The 20,149-nt window shown below is 39.3% G+C and overlaps 1 long non-coding RNA gene across 1 annotated transcript; it reads left to right on the top strand.

The window, feature by feature from the left end:
- The first annotated feature begins 5,188 nt into the window (after window positions 1-5,188).
- On the top strand, window positions 5,189-18,900 carry LOC112641276 (uncharacterized). Its single transcript, XR_004811590.2, has 4 exons — window positions 5,189-5,337; window positions 14,876-14,989; window positions 15,173-15,256; window positions 18,829-18,900. It is a non-coding gene; the product is annotated as an uncharacterized LOC112641276 (long non-coding RNA).
- The last annotated feature ends 1,249 nt before the right edge of the window (window positions 18,901-20,149 follow it).

The following is a 20,149-nucleotide window of genomic DNA, read 5'->3' as shown; positions in this document are numbered from 1 at the left end:
GGTCTAGACTAGAAAGTCTTACTTCCATTTCACTTAGACTACATTGATAAGAACTTAGCCACATGACTAAAAAATGGCTGTAAGAAGGCTAGGAAATGTCTTCTCTAGTGTTCTGTTTTTATAGAATAGGAAGAAAGTAGATAGGAATGAGCAATCTCTACCATACCCTATGACACAGCAATTTTATTTGTAGTTATGTACCCTAAAGACTTATTTCTTTTCTTTTTTTTTTTAAATTTTTAAATTTATTTATGACAGTCACAGAGAGAGAGAGAGAGAGAGAGAGAGAGAGGCAGAGACACAGGCAGAGGGAGAAGCAGGCTCCATGCACCTGGAGCCCGACGTGGGATTCGATCCCGGGTCTCCAGGATTGCGCCCTGGGCCAAAGGCAGGAGTCAAACCGCTGCGCCACCCAGGGATCCCTAAAGACTTATTTCTAATGTGCACCTGAAGACATTGTACAGGGCAGCCCGGGTGGCTCAGCAGTTAGCTCTGCCTTCAGCCCAGGACGTGATCCTGGAGACCGAGGATCAAGTCCCATGTCAGGCCTCCTGCATGGAGCCTGCTTCTCCCTCTGCCTGTGTCTCTGGCTCTCTCTGTCTCTCTGTGTCTCTCATGAATACATAAATAAAATCTTAAAAAAAAAAGACATTGTGTAAAAATATTCATAGCAGCATTGTTGTAGTAACAAAAAAATCTGAAATTAATTAAATTATCCATCAAAAATGGACAGAATAGGGATCCCTGGGTGGCGCAGCGGTTTAGCACTGTCCTTTGGCCCAGGGCGCGATCCTGGAGACCTGGGATCGAATCCCGTGTCGGGCTCCCGGTGCATGGAGCCTGCTTCTCCCTCTGCCTGTGTCTCTGCCTCTCTCTCTGTCTTTGTGTGACTATCATAAATAAATTTAAAAAAAAATAAAAAAAAATGGACAGAATAAGTGAAAGGAGATGTACAACAAACTACTATATAGGCACAAAAATAAACAAAGCTACCCATCAACATAGATGAATGTCACAGAAATGTTAAAAAGTAAGAAAGTCATAGAAGATACACTGGATGATTCTTTTTGCATAAAGTTTTTAAAAGGGGCAAAAATTTTAAAATGTAATGTTTAGGGATAACTACATGAGTGGTAAATGGAAGAAAAATAAGAGATAAAGTCTCAAAAGTCAGGATTATGAATAGCTGTCTTTGTGCAGAAGGAAGTAGAAAAAATTCGGAAAAACCACTCATGCTACTAGCATTGATGTACTTATTTACTGGATGGTGACTACATAAGTTTCTTCTTTTCTGTATGTATATATTGAATAACCTTTTTCTGAAAAAAGCAAATTTAAAAAGTAAGCAATTTTTAAAACTCCGTATTTGAAGTACATGTTAACTAATTATTTGTGACATGTAGTTTGCAATACGTGTGTCAAAACAGCATAATCATTGTTTTACCCAGAAGATGAATTCATGGGGAGAATTTCAGCCATTCAGGGACCAGATGTCAGGAAAGACATTTTGGAGATGTTGGGGAATTCTCTTTCTTTCTTTCTTTCTCTGTTTCTTTCTTTCTTTCTTTCTTTCTTTCTTTCTTTCTTTCTTTCTTTCTTTCTTTCTTTCTTCTTTCTTTCTTTGTTTCTTTGTTTCTTTCTTTCATCTTCTTTCTTTCTCTTTCTTTCTTTCTTTCTTTCGTCTTTTTCTTTCTTTCCTTAGATTTATTTATTTTATTATTTTTATTTATTTATTTTTAAATATTTTATTTATTTATTCATGAGAGACAGAGAGAGTGAGAAGCAGAGACACAAGCAGAGGGAGAAGCAGGCTCCATTCAGGGAGTCCGTTGCGGGACTGAATTCTGGGACTCCAGGATCATGACCTGAGCCAAAGGCAGACGCTCAACCCCTGAGCCACCCAGGCATCCCTATTTATTTATTTTAGAGAGAGAGAGAAAGAGAGAGAGAGCATGAACATGAGTATGAACAGGGGGAGGAGAAGAGGAAGAGGGAGAGAGATAATCACAGAGTCCCCGCTGAGTGTGGAGCCTGACATGGGCTCAATCCCAGGACCCTAAGATCATGACCTGAGCAGAAATCAAGAGTTGGACACTAAACTGACCAAGCAATACCAGAACCTTAGTACTCTTTCTATCACATAATGCAAGCTCCATTTTTCTCTCTTCTGTCCTCCAGGTAGGTCAACTCATCCGTGCCCATCTGTGCACAAGTCATACAAGAAAGCATAAACTCTGTACTAAGTATATAACCAATAATTGTGATTTTAACAAGTAGCAAGCCTATGTTAATGTCCTCATTGATGCTTTGATGCAGCATAGTGATGGGAACATGGCTCTTGAATCAGAGTATTTGGGTTAATATCCTGGTTCCGCCCTGTAACCACAGACAATCTTCTCAACATCACTACCTCTCCTCTCCTTTTCTTCATCTGTAAAATGGGGATAGTTTAATACATACTTTATAGAGGTTATTGGAGAGGTTAAATAATATAATGTATAATAATTTCATACATGCCTATTACATAGTAGGTACTTAAAAATGTTAAGTTAAAAAACACAATAATAGAAACCTTTTTTTCAGTTAGCAATTGGTTAATACTAAGAGATGTAGAAATGTAACACAGTGCCAGGCCAAATATAGAGTTTTTAAAAATTTGTTACATATGTGCAATAACTAGTTCTAACATGTGATAGTCCTGGCATGTAATGGGCACTCAATAAATCTTAGCTTCCTTTTATTTTAAGATATTTGGAAGCTTTGTCCTGTTTCTTTCAGTATGTTATTATCCATGAATCTACTAATTAGAGTCACAAGTTATAATTAGGAGGTAGACTATCCTACAAGAGCAAGTCAGTCTCTCTAGAGAGTTGTAAATTTTTATTCTGAAATTTTTGTTTATGTCTGGAGGTCAGAATCCCAAGGGATCAACAGCGTGAAATAAAATAATATAAAATTGAATGGAACAACTATACATGCACTTTTATTACTATAATGGTATGTAACAGGAACTTAGTGAACTTGAGTTTTCTTTTCCTCGCTTGTATTTGCTTCAGATGCTATATAAAACACTGTCAATTTATCTTTGTCTTTGGAATTTGAGTTAGATTTTTGGAAATAGCTAAATGCTACTCAGAGCCAAGTATAGTGAATAATATAAATGAACAAGTTGAATAATACCATTTTTGGTCAAAAAGGGTTGTGATGAAATTAATGAGACATTTACTTGTACAAGCTTGTAAACCGGCTCTGAAAGCAATTCTAAAAAGGAGCTCCACACATGGTTTAGGCAGTGATAATATCTTTGGAATAATTTTAAAGACTCCTTTTCACCTCATCAAGCCATGTTGACTCCACCCACATGTGGTATAGCCATATCACTTATTAAGATATTGAAATAAACCTGTACCTATTACTAATAGCTCCTAACCTAAATTCCTCTGAATATGTTTTCCCCAACTTCAGCTGCCTTATCCGTACGTTAGGTTAACTCATGGAATAGCAAGGGGTCTCAAACTCACTTTAACACTACAGCTAGTGTCAATTTTGATTGGTTGTTGCTAGTGCCAATCAGTCTACTAATTGCTTTGAATGTTACCACTGTCCGTCATACTGTCTGACCAGCAATTTCATGGTTCTGGCAATGCTCATTTGGATGTTAAGCTTGGATAGTTTGTATAACATCAACAACAACATCTTTCTGAGGTGGATAGAACAGAAAATTAGAAGTTCTTCTGATCACTTTCAGAATTCATTCCTTAATAAGATGCCACACGCATTAGATTAAGACTTGAGAGATAGCTATCATCAGCAAATAAATGCTTTCTTGCTATTTGCAATACAGATAGGAAAGAATCTTAAATATTTCTGGAGTGAATTCCAACACCTTTATAGACATTAAAGCATAATTAATCCTGCCAAAGAAACTCCATGGGATTCCTCTGCATGATAAAAAAACAAGCAGGGTAAATTCCTAGATGCTTATATGGCAGATAGGACAGATCAATTAAATCTGGAGACGTGGCAGGACAAAAATCTGTGAAAATCCATTTAAGTATTTACGGTCCATTTACTTTCACAGTTTTCAGTTGTTCCCCATTGTACTCATCTCATTGATATTTTTATTGGGTCACAGAATGGTGACTGTTTCATGTTTGTCATAAATAACCCCACCTTATCGGGAATTTTCTATTAGGGTTTCGTTTGGCATTGATCGTGATTGCCAGCTATTTGCAGTAGATGATCATACACTCAGGTTGGAGCAGCAGCTTACCTACCTTAATCCCAAAGATGCTGTATTATGAAGTGAGCATGGTGTTAATACATAAGACATGTCATAAAATTTTTTTTTGATTTTTAAAAATATGTTTCTTTATATACATTTCTGTCCCTTACATTTTACAGGAAAGCGAAAAAAGAAAAAAAGAAAAAACAAAAAACAATGGAAAATAGAACCAAAGAACTTTAAGATTGCCAGGTCTCCAGTACTTAACACAGTGCTTGGCACCTAAAGGCATTCAATCAACTATAGTTAGTGAGTGGAGAACTGTGTGGGCATAGAAACAATGTGCCTTAAGTACTTTGAACAGTTACAATTTTGGAAGTCTGGGCTGCAGACCCTGTGGTTAGCCCAGAGTGGAGCAGTCAAGGCCCCTGACCCTCCCCAGTTTAATTTCTAACTTGAAAGAACTGCATGGGATATGGTATATAGGATGTTTCTGGGCCATGTTGTCAAAGCTTTCTCGTATTGAAAAACAGAGTCGCTTTAAAAGCTATGGGGTGCAACAGTGTGCTAAAGATGTTTAAGTCCACACTTTTCTAGGATGCTGTGTTTGAAATAACTAGAGTAGGTGAATGAAACAAGGAGAAGGATGTGGAAACAAAAAATGATTTTATGTTTATTGCTAAAGGGGGTAATACCGTCCAGAGGTAGGGGGTTTTTACAAAGTGATCCAATCTAGGCTGTAATGTGGTTTTCAACAGAGCAACATGTTGAAGTATTATGAAACATTGTATGATTTTATTGATCTCTTTGAGACTGCAAATTTAATGTTTTCACAGTTGGTTATGGTTTCATTACTTGGATAAAACCAACTAGAATGCTGTATTAGTTATCTCATGATGTAGAACACATTCCCCTAATGCTTCATAGAAGTAAACATTTGTTATCTATTTTTTGTAGGTCATTGATTTGAGAGTGGCTTGGTTTAGCAGTTCTTAGTCTCCCATGAGGCTAAGTGAACATGTTGGCTGTAAAAATGTTGGTTACCATCATGTGAAGTCTTGACTGAGCCTGGAGGATTCCCCTTCAAGATGGTGCACTCACATGGTTAGCAGGTTGGTGCTTGTTGGCAGGTAGATACTACACTATCTACAGTATATATAGATCTATAGTATATACAGATCGATCTATCTATCATCTATCTATCTATCTATCTATATCTATCTATCTATCTATCTATCATCTATCATCATCTGTCTATATATACATGGCTGAAAAACTATAGATATGTATATAAATACATTTGTGTATATATATAGATATCTGTATAGTATACATAAATGTATATACACACATATATAGTATATACATAAAGTACAGATGAATATGAATATAAGTACATATTTATATTTCTATATAGTATATAGACATATACACCTAAAGATAAATATAGTATATATAGTATACATTGATGTGTATATATGTATGTTTATGTATAGACTATACAGAGTATACTATATATATCATATATATTTATATATACTATGAATGTAAACAGATACTATAGATATTGTATGTTGTAGATATATACTATATACTATAGATCTAAATAAATATATAGGTAAGATACTGTATTTTACCAAGTTTCTTGGTCTCTTTCAGGTGATTTAGCATATAATCACTGTTCTTATATACTGATTTTTTAGTTTGTTGCAAAATCAGCTTACTTTCAAATTCTGGGAAATATATTGGCTAAAATATCTTTTGGCCTTTTTTTTTCTTTTGGCCTTCTTAAATGATGCCCATACCCTGGATTAGTGAGTATGATTGCTCTGAGTGATCACTCCTACTGTGGGTATCTGAAATAATCATCAGAATCAGGTTTAGTACAAAGAGAAGAAGAAAATGTTTATCAAAATTTTTGCTTTTATTTTTGTTTTTTATTAGATATATTGGAACCATAGAGGACAGAGATAGAATTCACAGTTTACTACTGTTTTTGAAACATGGATAAAGGGGTACCTGGGTGGCTCAGTGGTTGAGTGTCTGCTTTTGGCTCAGGTCGTGATTCTGGGGTCCTAGAATCGAGTCCCATATTGGGCTCCCGCAAGGAGCCCACTTCTCCTTCTGCCTGTGTCTCTGCCTCTGTTTTTGTGTCTTTCATGAATAAATTAAAAAAAAAAAGAAACAGGGATAAATATAGTTGTATATATATTTTTTATTTTTCTCATTTTTTATTTATTTAAATTCAATTAATCAACATATAATGTATTATTGGTTTCAGAGGTCGAGGTCAGTGAGTGATTCATCAGTCTTACATAATAACAAGTGCTCATTACATCACTTGCCCTCCTTAATGTCCATCACCCTGTAGCAACCCTCAGTTTGTTTCCTATCATTAATTCTCTTATAGTTTGTCCTGATGCGGAACTTGATCCCAGGACCCCAGGATTGCACCCTGAGCAGAAGGCAGACGCTTAACCGCGGAGCCACCCAGGTGTCCCTGATTTCATCTTGTTTTATTTTTTTCCTTTCTTCCCCTATGATACTCTGTTTCTTAAATTCCACATGAGTGAGGTCATATGATAATTGTCTTTCTCTGATTGACTTATTTTGCTTAGCATGATATCCTTCCATCCACATCATTGCAAATGGCAAGATTTCAATTTCATGTTTTTGATTGCTGAGATATATATATCTCACATCTTCTTTATCCATTCATCGGTTGATGGACATCTGGGTTCTTTCCATAGTTTGGCTATTGTGGATATTGCTCCTATAAACATTGGGGTATGGGTGCCCCTTTGGATCACTACATTTGTACCTTTATGGTAAATACCCAGTAGTGCAATTGCAGGGTTGTGGGGTAGCTTTATTTTCAACTTTTTATTTATTTATTTATTTATTTATTTATTTATTTATTTATTTATTAATATTTTTTCTTTATTTATTTATGATAGTCACACACACAGAGAGAGAGAGAGAGGCAGAGACATAGGCAGAGGGAGAAGCAGGCTCCATGCACCGGGAGCCCGACGTGGGAGTCGATCCCGGGTCTCCAGGATCGCGCCCTGGGCCAAAGGCAGGCGCCAAACCGCTGCGCCACCCAGGGATCCATATTTTCAACTTTTTGAGGAACCTCCATACTCTTTTGCAGAGTGGCTGCACCAACAATGTACAAAGGTTGCCCTTTCTCCACAATATAGTTATATATTGATAAATCCCATTACATTATCTGAAAGACAAATCATGGTGTTCACTAGCTGTTAATTTGGCAATGTGCCAACAAGCAGATATGAGTCCACATATATGCACATGTTCATGTTAATCTACCAAAACAATTGTAATAGATCATTTGTTCTCTCTAATGTAATTTCTTGTACTCAACTCTCAATCATCTACTTTAACAAAAAAGGGGCTGTGGCTTGGATAATTTTTAAAAATAATGACAATAATAATGGTAAAATATACTGAATACCTATAAGCACTTTAACAAATTATTTAAATTAATGATGCTTAGCTATGATATTACACAGGAGTTTATTTTAAAATGTGTTTTCTCTATTATTTGAGTTGAGTTGCAATAAACTTTCAAAGTCCACTCCAATAAAAAGTGCTTTAGAATAATTAATACTTAAAAAAAATGACACAATAGTTAAAATGTATTGAGTATGCTTTGTGCCAGACCTGGTGCTACTTAATGTGTGTCATCTCATTTTCATGGTGGCTCTATGAGGTAGATCTACATTTCCCCATTATATTGAAGCTGAGACCCTGAAAAGTTGAGGAACTTGGTATCGCACAGCTAGCGACTGATACGGTAGGCCAGCCTAATTCAGAACTGCAATATATGGTGTCATTAATTATATTGTTTTAGAACTCTTCAAATTCTGAATAAATGGGTGGTCAGAGAGAGGTAATTAAGAACCTTATGTAATGAGATAATCGTTCATCCCCAGATAATGTACAATCAGAGAGCTGATTTTATGTTTAAAGATAGCAAAAAAGAAAAAAGGAAAATAGACCTAACTAAATATATAAAGATGAGTCAAATATAATGATGGATGTTGGAGATGGATGTTAATGATGCATGTTGGAGAAGGTCATTGAGAAGACATGGCCACTGGTTGACCTTCGGACTGGACCCAGGCAATTAGAGGCTCCTCATAGCCTTCACTGCTTTTGGAATGTCTGTCTGCCCCCTGTTCCATAGCTGGAGCCATTTCCAGGACATAGCCTTAAGAGTAGGTGTTGCTGAGACCATCTGGGCTGAATATATGATTGAACTCAGTGAAGGCCTCTATATGAACTCTTAAGATTTTATGAGCAGATGATGAGATATAGTTGTCTTGGAGTTGCCCGAGACAAGGCTCATATGTAAATACCCTTGCTCATTAAAACTGCCACCTACCAATCTGGAGAGATGTCCTTCTTCCTTCAGTCTCTTTTGCCCTTTGTCTATGGGGCCAGTTTGAGAAACAACAATTGGTGAGCCAGCCAGGATACCTAAGAAATGGGTGTTGGGAAAGAGGCATCCTGGGGGAAATCCCACATTGGCTACTGATCTCTCTGTTGGGAGGGATAACCTATATATTGTATGCCTGTGGACCTTGGTGTGAGTACAGGGATGCCCTGATAATGCCAGCTGGTCTAATGAGTTTATTTGATGAATTGTGCATGGTGCACTGAGGCAGAGAGGGAAATGATGGTGCTGCAGTGGATTGGCCGTATGTGGGGAATTTGGTGGATCCTGATGCCCAGCTAGAGGGTGAAGTTTGAGTTGGAAGGCTGGAAGAAGATCTGAGATCAGAGAAGGACGTACTGGTGTCCACTACTCTGCTAGCTTTGGGGCTGGCAGACAAGGTGAGGGAGCAAGATAATAGGTTGAAGACCTTAGCTGACTGTTTTGCAAAGCTAGTAGGGTACAAGCTGCTGTGTATTAAGGTCCAAGCACTTGTAACAAAGCCTGATTGGGACACTAAGAGGTGGAATCCCTTGGAAAGTGAGGAGAGTGAAGAGGAGGATGTGATGGGCAGTGAAACAGACACAAAGCCTTGTGCAGACTGACCCCTAATACAAAGGAAAAGAAAAGCCCCACAGCAACAATAGGGTGCAGCGCTTAAATCAGGAAATGTTCATGATGAGAGAATATACTCCAAGTTTATTGATATAGCTGCCAAGTTCCAGAATATACTCCAGTTTATTGATATAGTTTCCAAGGAAATTATCCCGATGTGGTTGATATGGCTTTGGGATATGGGGGATGAGGGCATTTCTCTGGGGAGAAGGCAGATAAAATGGGTAACATCACCACACACTGCCTCCTGGAAACACCTGAATGGTTCTCAGAAGTTTAAGGAACACACTTCCTTATAGATTACATTACTCTAGCCTGCAGAAATGCTTGGCCCAATAAAGGGGGATCTCACTAGGCATGTGGGACTCTGGAAATCCATAGAGGTTGTATAACAAATACTTAGGGTGTTGGGACTGAGACAGGCAACCTATGCCCCTGTATTTGAAGGCCCTGATCAGGCCACAGTCACTACAAGAATGAAAATCAGATGCACTAGCCTGCCCTCAGCACTTGATATTGGGGATCCATGCTGAGCTCATTGGTGGGATAAGACATTTATGATGCTGGGTAATCAATTGCTGATTTGGGGAAAACTGACAAATCCCAGTAACAGGTACAGGCTGTAGAAAAGGCCTGAGACAGAGAGGAAACTTGAAAAGCAAAAAAGCTACTTCAGTTGGTTGTGAAGGGTCTAATAAAGGTAACCCTGAAGCAAATGTGGTTTGATCTCATTGCTGCAGAAGTAGATCGGCGATCCAGTACTCCAGAAATAGACCCAAAGCTGGACTGGTCAGCCGATGGAAAGCCTTAAAACTTCGACAACAGTTCAGACCTGCCCCACCTGCCCATAACATCCCTGATGCCCTATCTCCTGCAGAGGCCTCGGGGATATTGGTCCTATGTGGGATAGGTTCTTCCCATACCCTTAGCATGGGATGCAGGACAAGATTGCCTCCAGGTGAAGAGCAGGTTGGAGGCAAATGGAGGCCTCATGTTGAGCTCACTACTCACTGGTTCTCTGGAAATAAAAAAAAAGATGATAGCTCCTGTTGATATTGGAGTCAAATGTATCTAATACAAGGTAACTAACACTGAGAAATTGTCTGCCCCCCTCAGAACCATCTGTGGGTTTTGAAGGGCAAACAGTATGGTCAGAAAGTTCCCTTTGACACTGCAAATTAGGTGTTCTCCCCCATGAGAATATGAGGCCTTATCTTTCTAATACCAGAAAACATATTGAGCGTTGATATCTTTTTTTTTTTTTAAAGATTTATTTATTCATTAGAGACACACAGAAAGAGGCAGAGACACAGGCAGAGAGAGAAGCAGGTTACTTGCAGGGATCCTGATGTGGGACTTGATCCCCAGACCCGGGATCATGCCCTGAACCAAAGGCAGATGCTCAACTGCTGAGCCACCCGGGAGTCCCGAGTATTGATATCTTTCAAGGCCATACTCTGAAAAATCTCTTCAGTAAAGTGCACCTTTGGGTTAGAGTAATCAAATCACTGCTGAAGAGAAGAGCCAACTGTGAACCAGTAAGTCTACTGAACCCACAAAAAATGTTAACTGTCAAATAATATCAATTTCCCAGAGGGGCATAAGGAAATTGGAGAAACTACCCAAGAAGTTCACTGAGTGGGCATTTTACACCCTGCCCCTCGTGCTCTCAACAACCTAGTATGGTGGATTAGAAAGCCAGATGGCTCACAGTGGATGGCTGTGAGCTCCTGGGAAGTGAACAAGGCAGTGCCTCCCATCCATGTAGCTTGCCCAGCATTGCCACCACCTTAGACACCTTGGCCATGGTCCTTCTTGTGTACCAGCCTATACTGGACTCAGCAAAAGCTTTTTCAGCATGCTCCTGGCTGCTGAGTCGCAAGATCAGCTTGCCTTCATGTGGGAAGGGCAACAGTGGACCTTTCAAGGGATTCCCCCAGGCTACACAGCCTTACGGTGTGCCATGGGATGGTAGCCTGAGATCTGTCCTGGTTTTCCTTCCTCACATCAGTAAAGTGGCTCATTGTATTGGTGATAATAATGTTAACACATGAAATCTTGCCTCTGCTGCAAGACACTGCAGACTTTGCTGGAATATCTGTGAGGGAGAGGAGAGGCAGTGGAACAGGGAAATCGAGGCCCAGGAACCATCATAAAGTTTTTGGGAGCATTGGTTGTATAAGGCTCATGTTGCCCTAGAAACTATGATTGATAAGGTATAAGTCTATCTAACCCCAAAGAACATGAAAGAGATGGAAGCCTTCAGTAGGGATTTGGGGGTTTTGGATGATATTTATTCCTCACTTGGGGCAGCACCTCTGCCCCTTATGCAGTTTGTAAAGGAAGGGCATATGTGGGCCTGGGGATCAGAGCAGCCAGCTGTCTTTGAGGAGGCAGAAATTCCAGTGATGCAGAGTAGACCTCTGGGCATCCCCCAAGCAAGGCTTGAATTTAAATTAGATGTACCTGTGACTGCAGAAAGATGGGGTGGACACCAACAGAGAACACAGAAGGAGAAGGAACCCCTAGGACTTTGGTCCTTGCTCCGGAAGGGGCAGAAACGTGATCTATCCCCATAGAGCAACGGCTCCTGGCAGAGTACACAGTGCTCCTCTAGGTAGAGCCTCCCGTGAGAAAGCCTATCATGGTAAGAATTTCCCTTCCAATCAGGGTGTGGGCTGAGGATATGTTCATTGACGGAGCTATACCATGACTCATACTCCTTCTTTGACTAAGTGACATGCATTTTTGCAGCAGAGAAGCAGCCTTTCCAGAAGCCCACTCTCTCTAGAAACACAGGTGCTACCAGGCCCTGTAGAGTACCTAGATCCTCCAAATGCCTCAGCCCCTCTTCCTGTGGTGGCCCCCGTGGCCTGCAGAGGGAGCAGGGGAAATTCCCACTGATGCCTGGTAAACAGATTAGTCTAGTTCAGGGCAACCTGCCCCCAGGGACTGCAGTCACTGTTCAGCCCAACACCATCGGGATGGAGGACAGAGCAACCTGCAGCAGCCAGCGGGCTGGGGTCAGAGCAGACTGTCTGGTGGTCACTCCTGAGCGCTGGCCATGACTCCTTTGTGCAGATATTTGGGCTTTTCTAAAGGAATTAACTCTAAGACTTGGACAATGGGAAGCCAAAGGATAGATAATCATGAATAAGTCCTTGTGGGGTCAGGATATGTGGGAAGACATTTGGGTCTACCTGCAAGAACCTGATGTAGTCTTCACTCTCTTCCATGTCCCAGCTCATAAGGCATTGACATTCTCTGGCAATCTGAAAACTGATATCCTAGTTTGGTACAAACCTGGGCAATTGACCCTTCAGTAGATCCAGTAGATTGGGTGTAAAGCCAGGGTGGCCACTGTAGAGCCTGGGTGGGATGGTGTATTGCCAAGGATGCTGGATTGTCTTGAAATACAGTGACTTAACATAGTAACAGCATGTCCTGTGCGTTCTAAGCAACACCCAAGGCAACTGCCAAAGGTGTCTGGGGCAGTCTACTGGAGTTCCCAACCATGAAGGGTTGATTACATCGCCCCCACTCCCAGGGTGAGGGTTCTAAACATGCCCTGGTTTGTGTGGACCCCACATCTGGCCTAACTCAAGCTTTCCCCCACCACTGCTGTAACCAGGCTGCCACCATTAGGGGATCAAAGAAGCTGAGTGCCATGTATAGTTACTCTTGTTGAATAGAGAATAAGCAAGGATCACTGTGCTTTTCTTTTCTCTTCTTTTTTTAGAGAGAGAGAAAGAGTGTGCAGGGAGTGGAGGGGCAGAGAGGGAGAGGAGATTCTTAAGAAGGCTCCAGGCCCAACATGGAGTCCATTGTGGGGCTCGATCTCATGACCGTGAGATCATGATCCGACCCAAAATCAAGAGTCAGATGTTTAACCAACTGAGCCACCCAGGTGCCCCAGGGGTCACATTTCAAAGGTCATAATACTCAAGACTGGGCAAAAGAACATGATGCTGAATGGAGATTCTGTTTTTGCAAAACCCACAAATAGCAGGGTTGGTAGCAAAGAAAATGTAGTACTAGAGCAGCAGGTTAAATTACTAACCAGTAAAACCACCTTGGTTGGGTTGACTAATGTACTCTTATAGGCTTTAAAACATATGAATGACCAACCAATAGGGCCTGTTGCTCCACATGCCAGACTGGGGACCTCTGCTGAGGCATCCAACACTGTACAGTTCCAGAAATCTCAGCAAGTAGCCATTACCCAGACTCTTGTGCTGGTTCGATATGCTATGCTGCTGAGAGCACCAAGCCTCATCATGCCTGAGAAAGGTGGTATCTACTGGAATTTGCCATGGGATATCCCACTGGGATGTCCAACTACTATGGGACACACTGCAAGAGCTGGGGGCTGTCCCCCATACAAGACCCAGAGTTCTGAGAACCAATGGCACTAATGAACAGGGGGGTGGGTGGGGGTGGGGTAGCTGGGACAAAGGGCTCCTTCCTCAGCCCAGCTCTTCTGAGGGGGCTGCATATCTTTCTAGAGAGGCCAGATAATGAATTTTATTTCACAGGCACTAGATCTATTGGTCTAACCTCCCACACTACAATGAACAGCCTTTCTCAATAAAACTCAAAGACACCAAAAGAAAAAAAAAAAAAAAAAAAAAAGTAACTCACTGGGTTGGGTGAGTTAGTCTCCACTCCTAGGTGAAGAGGAACTACTCAGTGTCCATCGGGATCCTATTGTCTGGCTGCAAACTGGCTCTGTTTAAAAATACTATCCCTAGAATGGAACTCACACCATTGAAAGATGGGAGAACTCAGGAGTCCCGATCTGGTGGGTCTGGTGTCTACTACTCCCAGTCCACTGCCTGACAAGGCTGCCTCTCCCAGCCAACATGTATGGCATGTACAACCAGATTAAGTTCCTAAAGCTGCCAACCTCCCTTTCCTCAAAGCCAGTTGGACACATTCTGTTTTCTGCTGGTACAATCATTTGGCTGCCATCTTTGTTCTCTTCATTGGCCTTGAAGGACATTACAGCACACATTGAAGCCCTTAAACAAATTCACCCAGAGAACTTTAAATGACAGCTGTTGGGGCACCTGGGTGCCTCAGTTGGTCAAGTGTCTACCTTTGGCAAGGGTCATGATCCCAGGTCCTGGGATCAAGCCCCACCTTGGGCTCTCTGCTCAGCAGGGAGTCTGGTTCTTTCTCTCCCCCTAGCCCTGCTTGTGTGCTCTCTCTCTCGCTCACTCTCTCTCTCTCAAATAAATAAATTCTTTAAAAAAAATTACAGTTGGTAAAGGCACTCTTTACTGAAGACTAAAATGTTTCTAAAGAGAAAAGCTGTCCACCAAATAGAATGGCCTTGGACATTGTGACTGCTTCACAAGGAGGCACCTTTGCTATTACCCAAACAGAATGTTGTGCATTCATACCTGATAAGTTTGCTAATGTATCATCTTTATTAAATTACACAAGTGAATACCCCGAGTGACCAAACTTCAGCCTATGGAATTTAATAAATCAATGGTTTGGATTATGGAGCTTTTGGTGGAAAAACTTGTTACTTATTTCAGTAATCATCCTACGTGTGTTTTCTCTTGCAGGCACCTGTACTGTTGCTGTGATATCTTCCATTACAACCAGAATGCCACCAAAGAAGTCACCTCCATGCCAGTGAAACCTCTTCCTGACTGCTCAAGGCACATTTTGGAAGAGGGGTGTGTGTAAGATTCTAAGAGCTGGTCCCTAGAGGTGGAGTGTTGGAGGGGGGTCATTGAGAGGACATGACCACTGGCTGACACATAAACTGGCCAAGGGTGGGGGGCTGGGAGCTCCTCCCCCATCCTGTCCTTGGAATGCACATTCTTCCCCTTTCTACCGGTTCTGCCCGGGGTTCCCAGGACCACGGAGATTTTTAAGGACACAGCTGTGAGAGACCAATGCATTGCTGAGACCAATTGGACAGTATGCTCGACTTAACCCAGGTGAGGCCTCTATATATAAACTTTTAAGTTTTTGGCATGTGGGTACATAAGTATATTTTTCTTGTCACCGCTGAGATTAGCTTGCAAGTCAGTTCCCTTGATCCTTATACCCGCCACCTGCCAATCTGGAGTGGCTGCCTGTCTCTCCTCCTGTTCTCTGTATAGGGTCAATTTGCAAACCAACAGTGGAATATTCAGAACTTAATTTTTGTTGGAGTCAAAATCCTATTTGAATTCTTTCCTAACTTACTAAGCGATGATTACAGAAGCCTGATATTATAACATAGGAGTTAACATGGCAACTGTGTTTTTGAGATATTGCTTGTAATTACTGGTATAGATAGGGATATTAGAAAAAAAATTGCCAGATTTATTACTGTTTCTTCGTGCATGGAGAAGCTAAGTATGCATTACTTAGAGTTTGCCTAAAAGATCTATGAATTTATGTTATTGCAGATTATTTATTTTTCTTATGTTCCTTATAATAATGTGATGAAAAAATATTCAAAAAAAAGTAGGGAAAAAAGAGAAGAAGGATAAATTCAAAGCCACAAGATATGTTATAGAATTAATTTCTTTCCTATCACCTCTTTTAAGCATCTACTATTTGGTTCCTATAATGTCAAATGCCTCGTAGTAGAATATATAGACCCTAGATGATTCAAATACTTATAGGAAAGGCTTAATACTATTACCAACTCACACATATTCCCAGCATGTTTGTGATTAAACAATGAACACATATAAAAATAGTATCAGTCCATTATTGTTTGAGGAACTTTTCCCGCTTTAGATAATAATCGTGCCAGATTATGTGGATTTACAATTTACAGCTAAAATATCTTTTCAACTGTGTGTATGTTACTCTGATTTTGTGTATCATCTTCCTGGGCTTCAGTCCATAGCTGTATCTTATTCTAAATTCTTGAAGCATAATGACTTGTAACATTCATTTTTTGTCACATCTTGCTTTTTATTCAAATTCCCTGAACAGGTTTCCATATTTCAAATCATAAGAAGTTAATTGATGTGAGGGAATGTATACTAAAAAAAAACCCAACCACCTCTTACTGAACATAGCAATTAATACTTATTGAATGAAGTGATAAAAACACAAAAATTATTCAGCTAACACAAAGCCTCTTTCTAACCTGTGTTGATATTCTGTGCTTTAGTAGAAAAGAATAGGAACGTACAGTAATTTATTAAAGATATTTTTAACCAGAAAAATTACAGGTTAAAAAAACCCCACTTTTTTGGCACTTCTGTCTCCTACAAAGCAAAGAAAAAAAGGTACATGGTAAAAATAATTTCAGAAAATGATTATTAAAAGAAAACAGCAGAGTTGTAGCATTAGTAATTTTTGCTCAGCGTTCCATAAAGCACAAGTATAGATTCTATTAATAAAAAACAGTAAAAGTGGAAAAACACAAATGTCAAAAAATTCATTTATGTCAAGTTTGCGATTTGATAGCTAGATGACTTCCTGCACATTATTAAATTAAGTCACTAGTTCATTTTCAGAATCCATTTTCTAGGCGGTTCAACAGATGTTTACTAGTCAGTTTTAAATGGAAATGCATATTAAAATAGCTCAAATTATTAACATGCAATACAATTTGTCCAAAGATGGAGAGGACTCGATGGAGTGGCAATCTCAGTGTATTTCTTTGAAAATAAGATTTTAAAAGTGTATCAGTCATGTACAAACTGGGAGAGAAGTCTTGGTATTTGCCTCTTTTCTAAGGGCTTTTTCATGTATTCCGTAATTTAATCAATTAGTGATACTATGGAGTAGACATATTATAATCCTTGTTTTAGAGCTAATGAGAATGAGGTCTCTAGGAAGATATTTTAATCAAGTGCCTTGTAATGCGTGAGAATATAATAAGCTCTTCTAGGTACTGTTTCCTGCCAATTCCTCTGCTTTTGTTTACTCAATTTCTCTGCTTGCAATATACTTAGCCTGCTGGTTCTTTATCTGTAAACTCTTTTTCATTCTTCAAAACTCACTCATCTCACCTAGTGCCTGGTTCTTCTTCATGAAGGCTCACCGAGCTCTTATTGCACCACACTGAATTTATCTATTGAATTTATCTGCGGTAGATTTCACTCGGCTGTTAAACTGCTGAGGGCAGGGACAATGTCTTACTCACTTGTGGTCTTAGCTGGTGGGGTTCCTTGCAAAACAGAATCTGTTATGTGCTATACTTCGTGGAAAGGTGTGATTTCGGGGCAGAAAGAGTGTGTGAAAGAGAAAAGAGGATGGGAAAGGAGGGAAAGAAAATAGCAGGCCACTGTTCTGAGCTGAGCACAGCTTCATGAGATGACACAGCTGGTTACTCAGCCCCAGGGGATGTCTCCCAGGTCAGCCAGATAGAAACTCTACACCTTGCAAGAGTCATGCAGACAGAAGAAGAACTGTCTGTTTGCTTCCTTTTTCCTTTCTCTTGTCTTTCACTGGTTCAAGTCAGATCCATCGGATGTCAACACTCTCTGCACTTCTGGATTATACTCTGGAACCATAGGCCAGCACTTCATCTGATCCTCAACGTAATGGGAACAGCCATCATTTAGTGTTCTTTTTTTTTTTTTTTTCCAGTTTGGATGTTTCTGCATTAATTTGATTTTTAAAAAATATTGCATTAAAATGTCCTTTTTCTTGATGACTGAGTTTCTTTACAACCACTTAAATTTTGTACCTTAGGCATGTACCTTGCTTACCTCTCCCTAGTTCTAAACCTTCCATACAAGTTCATATTCCCACATGTCTAGGTTGATCAATATGTCACTAGTTTAACGTGGACAATTTGCATATTATCACCAGATGCCTCAAAGATTACCTGACTCCAGACAAACCAGGATCACCCTAAGATACTTTCATTCATTCACTTATTCAACAAAAATGTATTAAGGTTCTGTGTATCACCAGAGGTGTTAGCAGACATCTGTGAAAATGACAGACTAAAGCTATGATATCTAAAAATCTAACTTCTATTGTGATATCTTTTAATAAATTTTTTTCTGGAAATGGGTATTGGTGCCTAAAATACAATTTGCTTATGTATATAACTAAAATACATGAAATATTCAGTGCTCTATTTTTTTTTTAATACTCAGCACTCATATAGGGGAACTGATGTATCATGCTCAATTGTTTGCTTTCACATCAAAATGATCATTTTATGAAAAAATATTGAGAACAAAGTCTGTAAGCATGCCCTACTTCTAAAAAGTACATATTCAAACGTCTTTCGATTTTTAAAACTATTTTGGTTGACAGGAAAAATATATTGTATGCTATTTGTTACCTTTCAAGTAGAAATAATGAATAATATAATAGTACAAAGTTCAGAGAAGGGTAATGGTAATGAATTTCCCCATAGCTGAACTTTCCAGGTTGAAATACTATGTCAAAACTTACGAATATGCCAAGTATATACTAATATAACTCACTAGTATACTAAGTGTACTGCTGTAATTCTCTTGAAGGAAAAAAAAATAATTTGAAGCTGAAGTTGATTCATTACTACAGCACACAAATACTTAACACTAAACTCCAATTGTTTCAGAGTTGATATCGAGGACATGGTATACTAAATAATGAGCAGATGCAGACTTGAATGAGTGACTAAGAACATATGGTAAGAAACTTAGAAAGATAAGATAGATATCATTGGGAATTTTAAATGAGTTGGGGAAAAACTGAAAAAAAAATCACTGGGTTTTTACAACAAAGAAGGTATCAAGAGAGTATTGTGATGAGATAGAAACACCTCAACGTCAAGCTGCTTCCACTTATGCAAACTGAAGCCTCTGGCTTATTATTTTTTTTTCTTTAAGATTTTATTTATTTATTTTTAAAGGTAGAGAGTATGCACACTCAAGCTTGTTCACTCGGAAGCCAGGAGGAGAGGAAGAAGGGTAGAGGGGGAGGGAGAGAGAAAGGGAGAGAATCTCAATCTCAGGCTTACTCTGGGCTGAGCAAGGAGCTTGAGGCGGTGCTCAGTGTGGACCCTGAGATCCAGATCTGAGTGTAACCAAGAGTCCCTATGTAGGTAGGTCGCTTAACCAACTGAGCCACCCAGGCACCCCCCGGTTCATATGTTTTTGAAGACCAGTAAATAAACCTGTGAGATTGCGGTAGTTGTTAGCAGGACACAGAAGAGAAAACTTTTATTTTTCTTGAATTTTATTTTCAAAGTAGTAAGTAAAAGTTGAGGCATTAGAAGGGAAAGCAGTAAAAAGATCCATGTCAAATTGGGCTACCACTTTGGCATTAGGAAGAATAAATGTATTAAGATATTAAAATAAGAAATTGAGTATAAATCCCCAGATCCTGACAAATAAAATTAGAAAATAGATTATGACCATGGAAAGGTAGCAGTAATAGCATTTGTTCTGTTACAGACACCATGATTTAAGGAAATCTAGGATAAAACTACTCAAGAGATGTTGCTGGTAACTTGTATCTCCTGGGTATGTTACATGTTTTCTAATTTTCTTTTGATGAGTCACTTTGTGTTATAAACTACTATTTATTCTAACAAGACAATGCATGGCAATTACCCATATATTTTCTCATGTTATTAAGATTCTTTGTACAGTGTTGATAATCAACTCTGATTAATCAGAATAAATTAGTGAAGTTAAATTTGCTCACATATATCACCTCCTGCTTTCATATTCATATTTACAGGAATCAGGACACAAAATAAGCCTTTAAGTAATCTTCTATTTACCATTTAGTAAATATTCCTTATTTCTTGAGAATTTCTCACTTTTCAATACATCCACGTCTAGTGGATTATAAAACAAGGACATGTATGATACTCATAATGTGGTAAGTAGTAATGAACATAAGTATATATCACTTCATTAGCAGGGTATTTA

Source organism: Canis lupus, chromosome 33 (genome assembly GCF_003254725.2).
Source record: "Canis lupus dingo isolate Sandy chromosome 33, ASM325472v2, whole genome shotgun sequence".
In the NCBI taxonomy this organism is placed as follows: Eukaryota; Metazoa; Chordata; class Mammalia; order Carnivora; family Canidae; genus Canis; species Canis lupus.
Note: the sequence above shows the minus strand (reverse complement) of the source record. Positions and strands in the feature narration are given on the sequence as shown.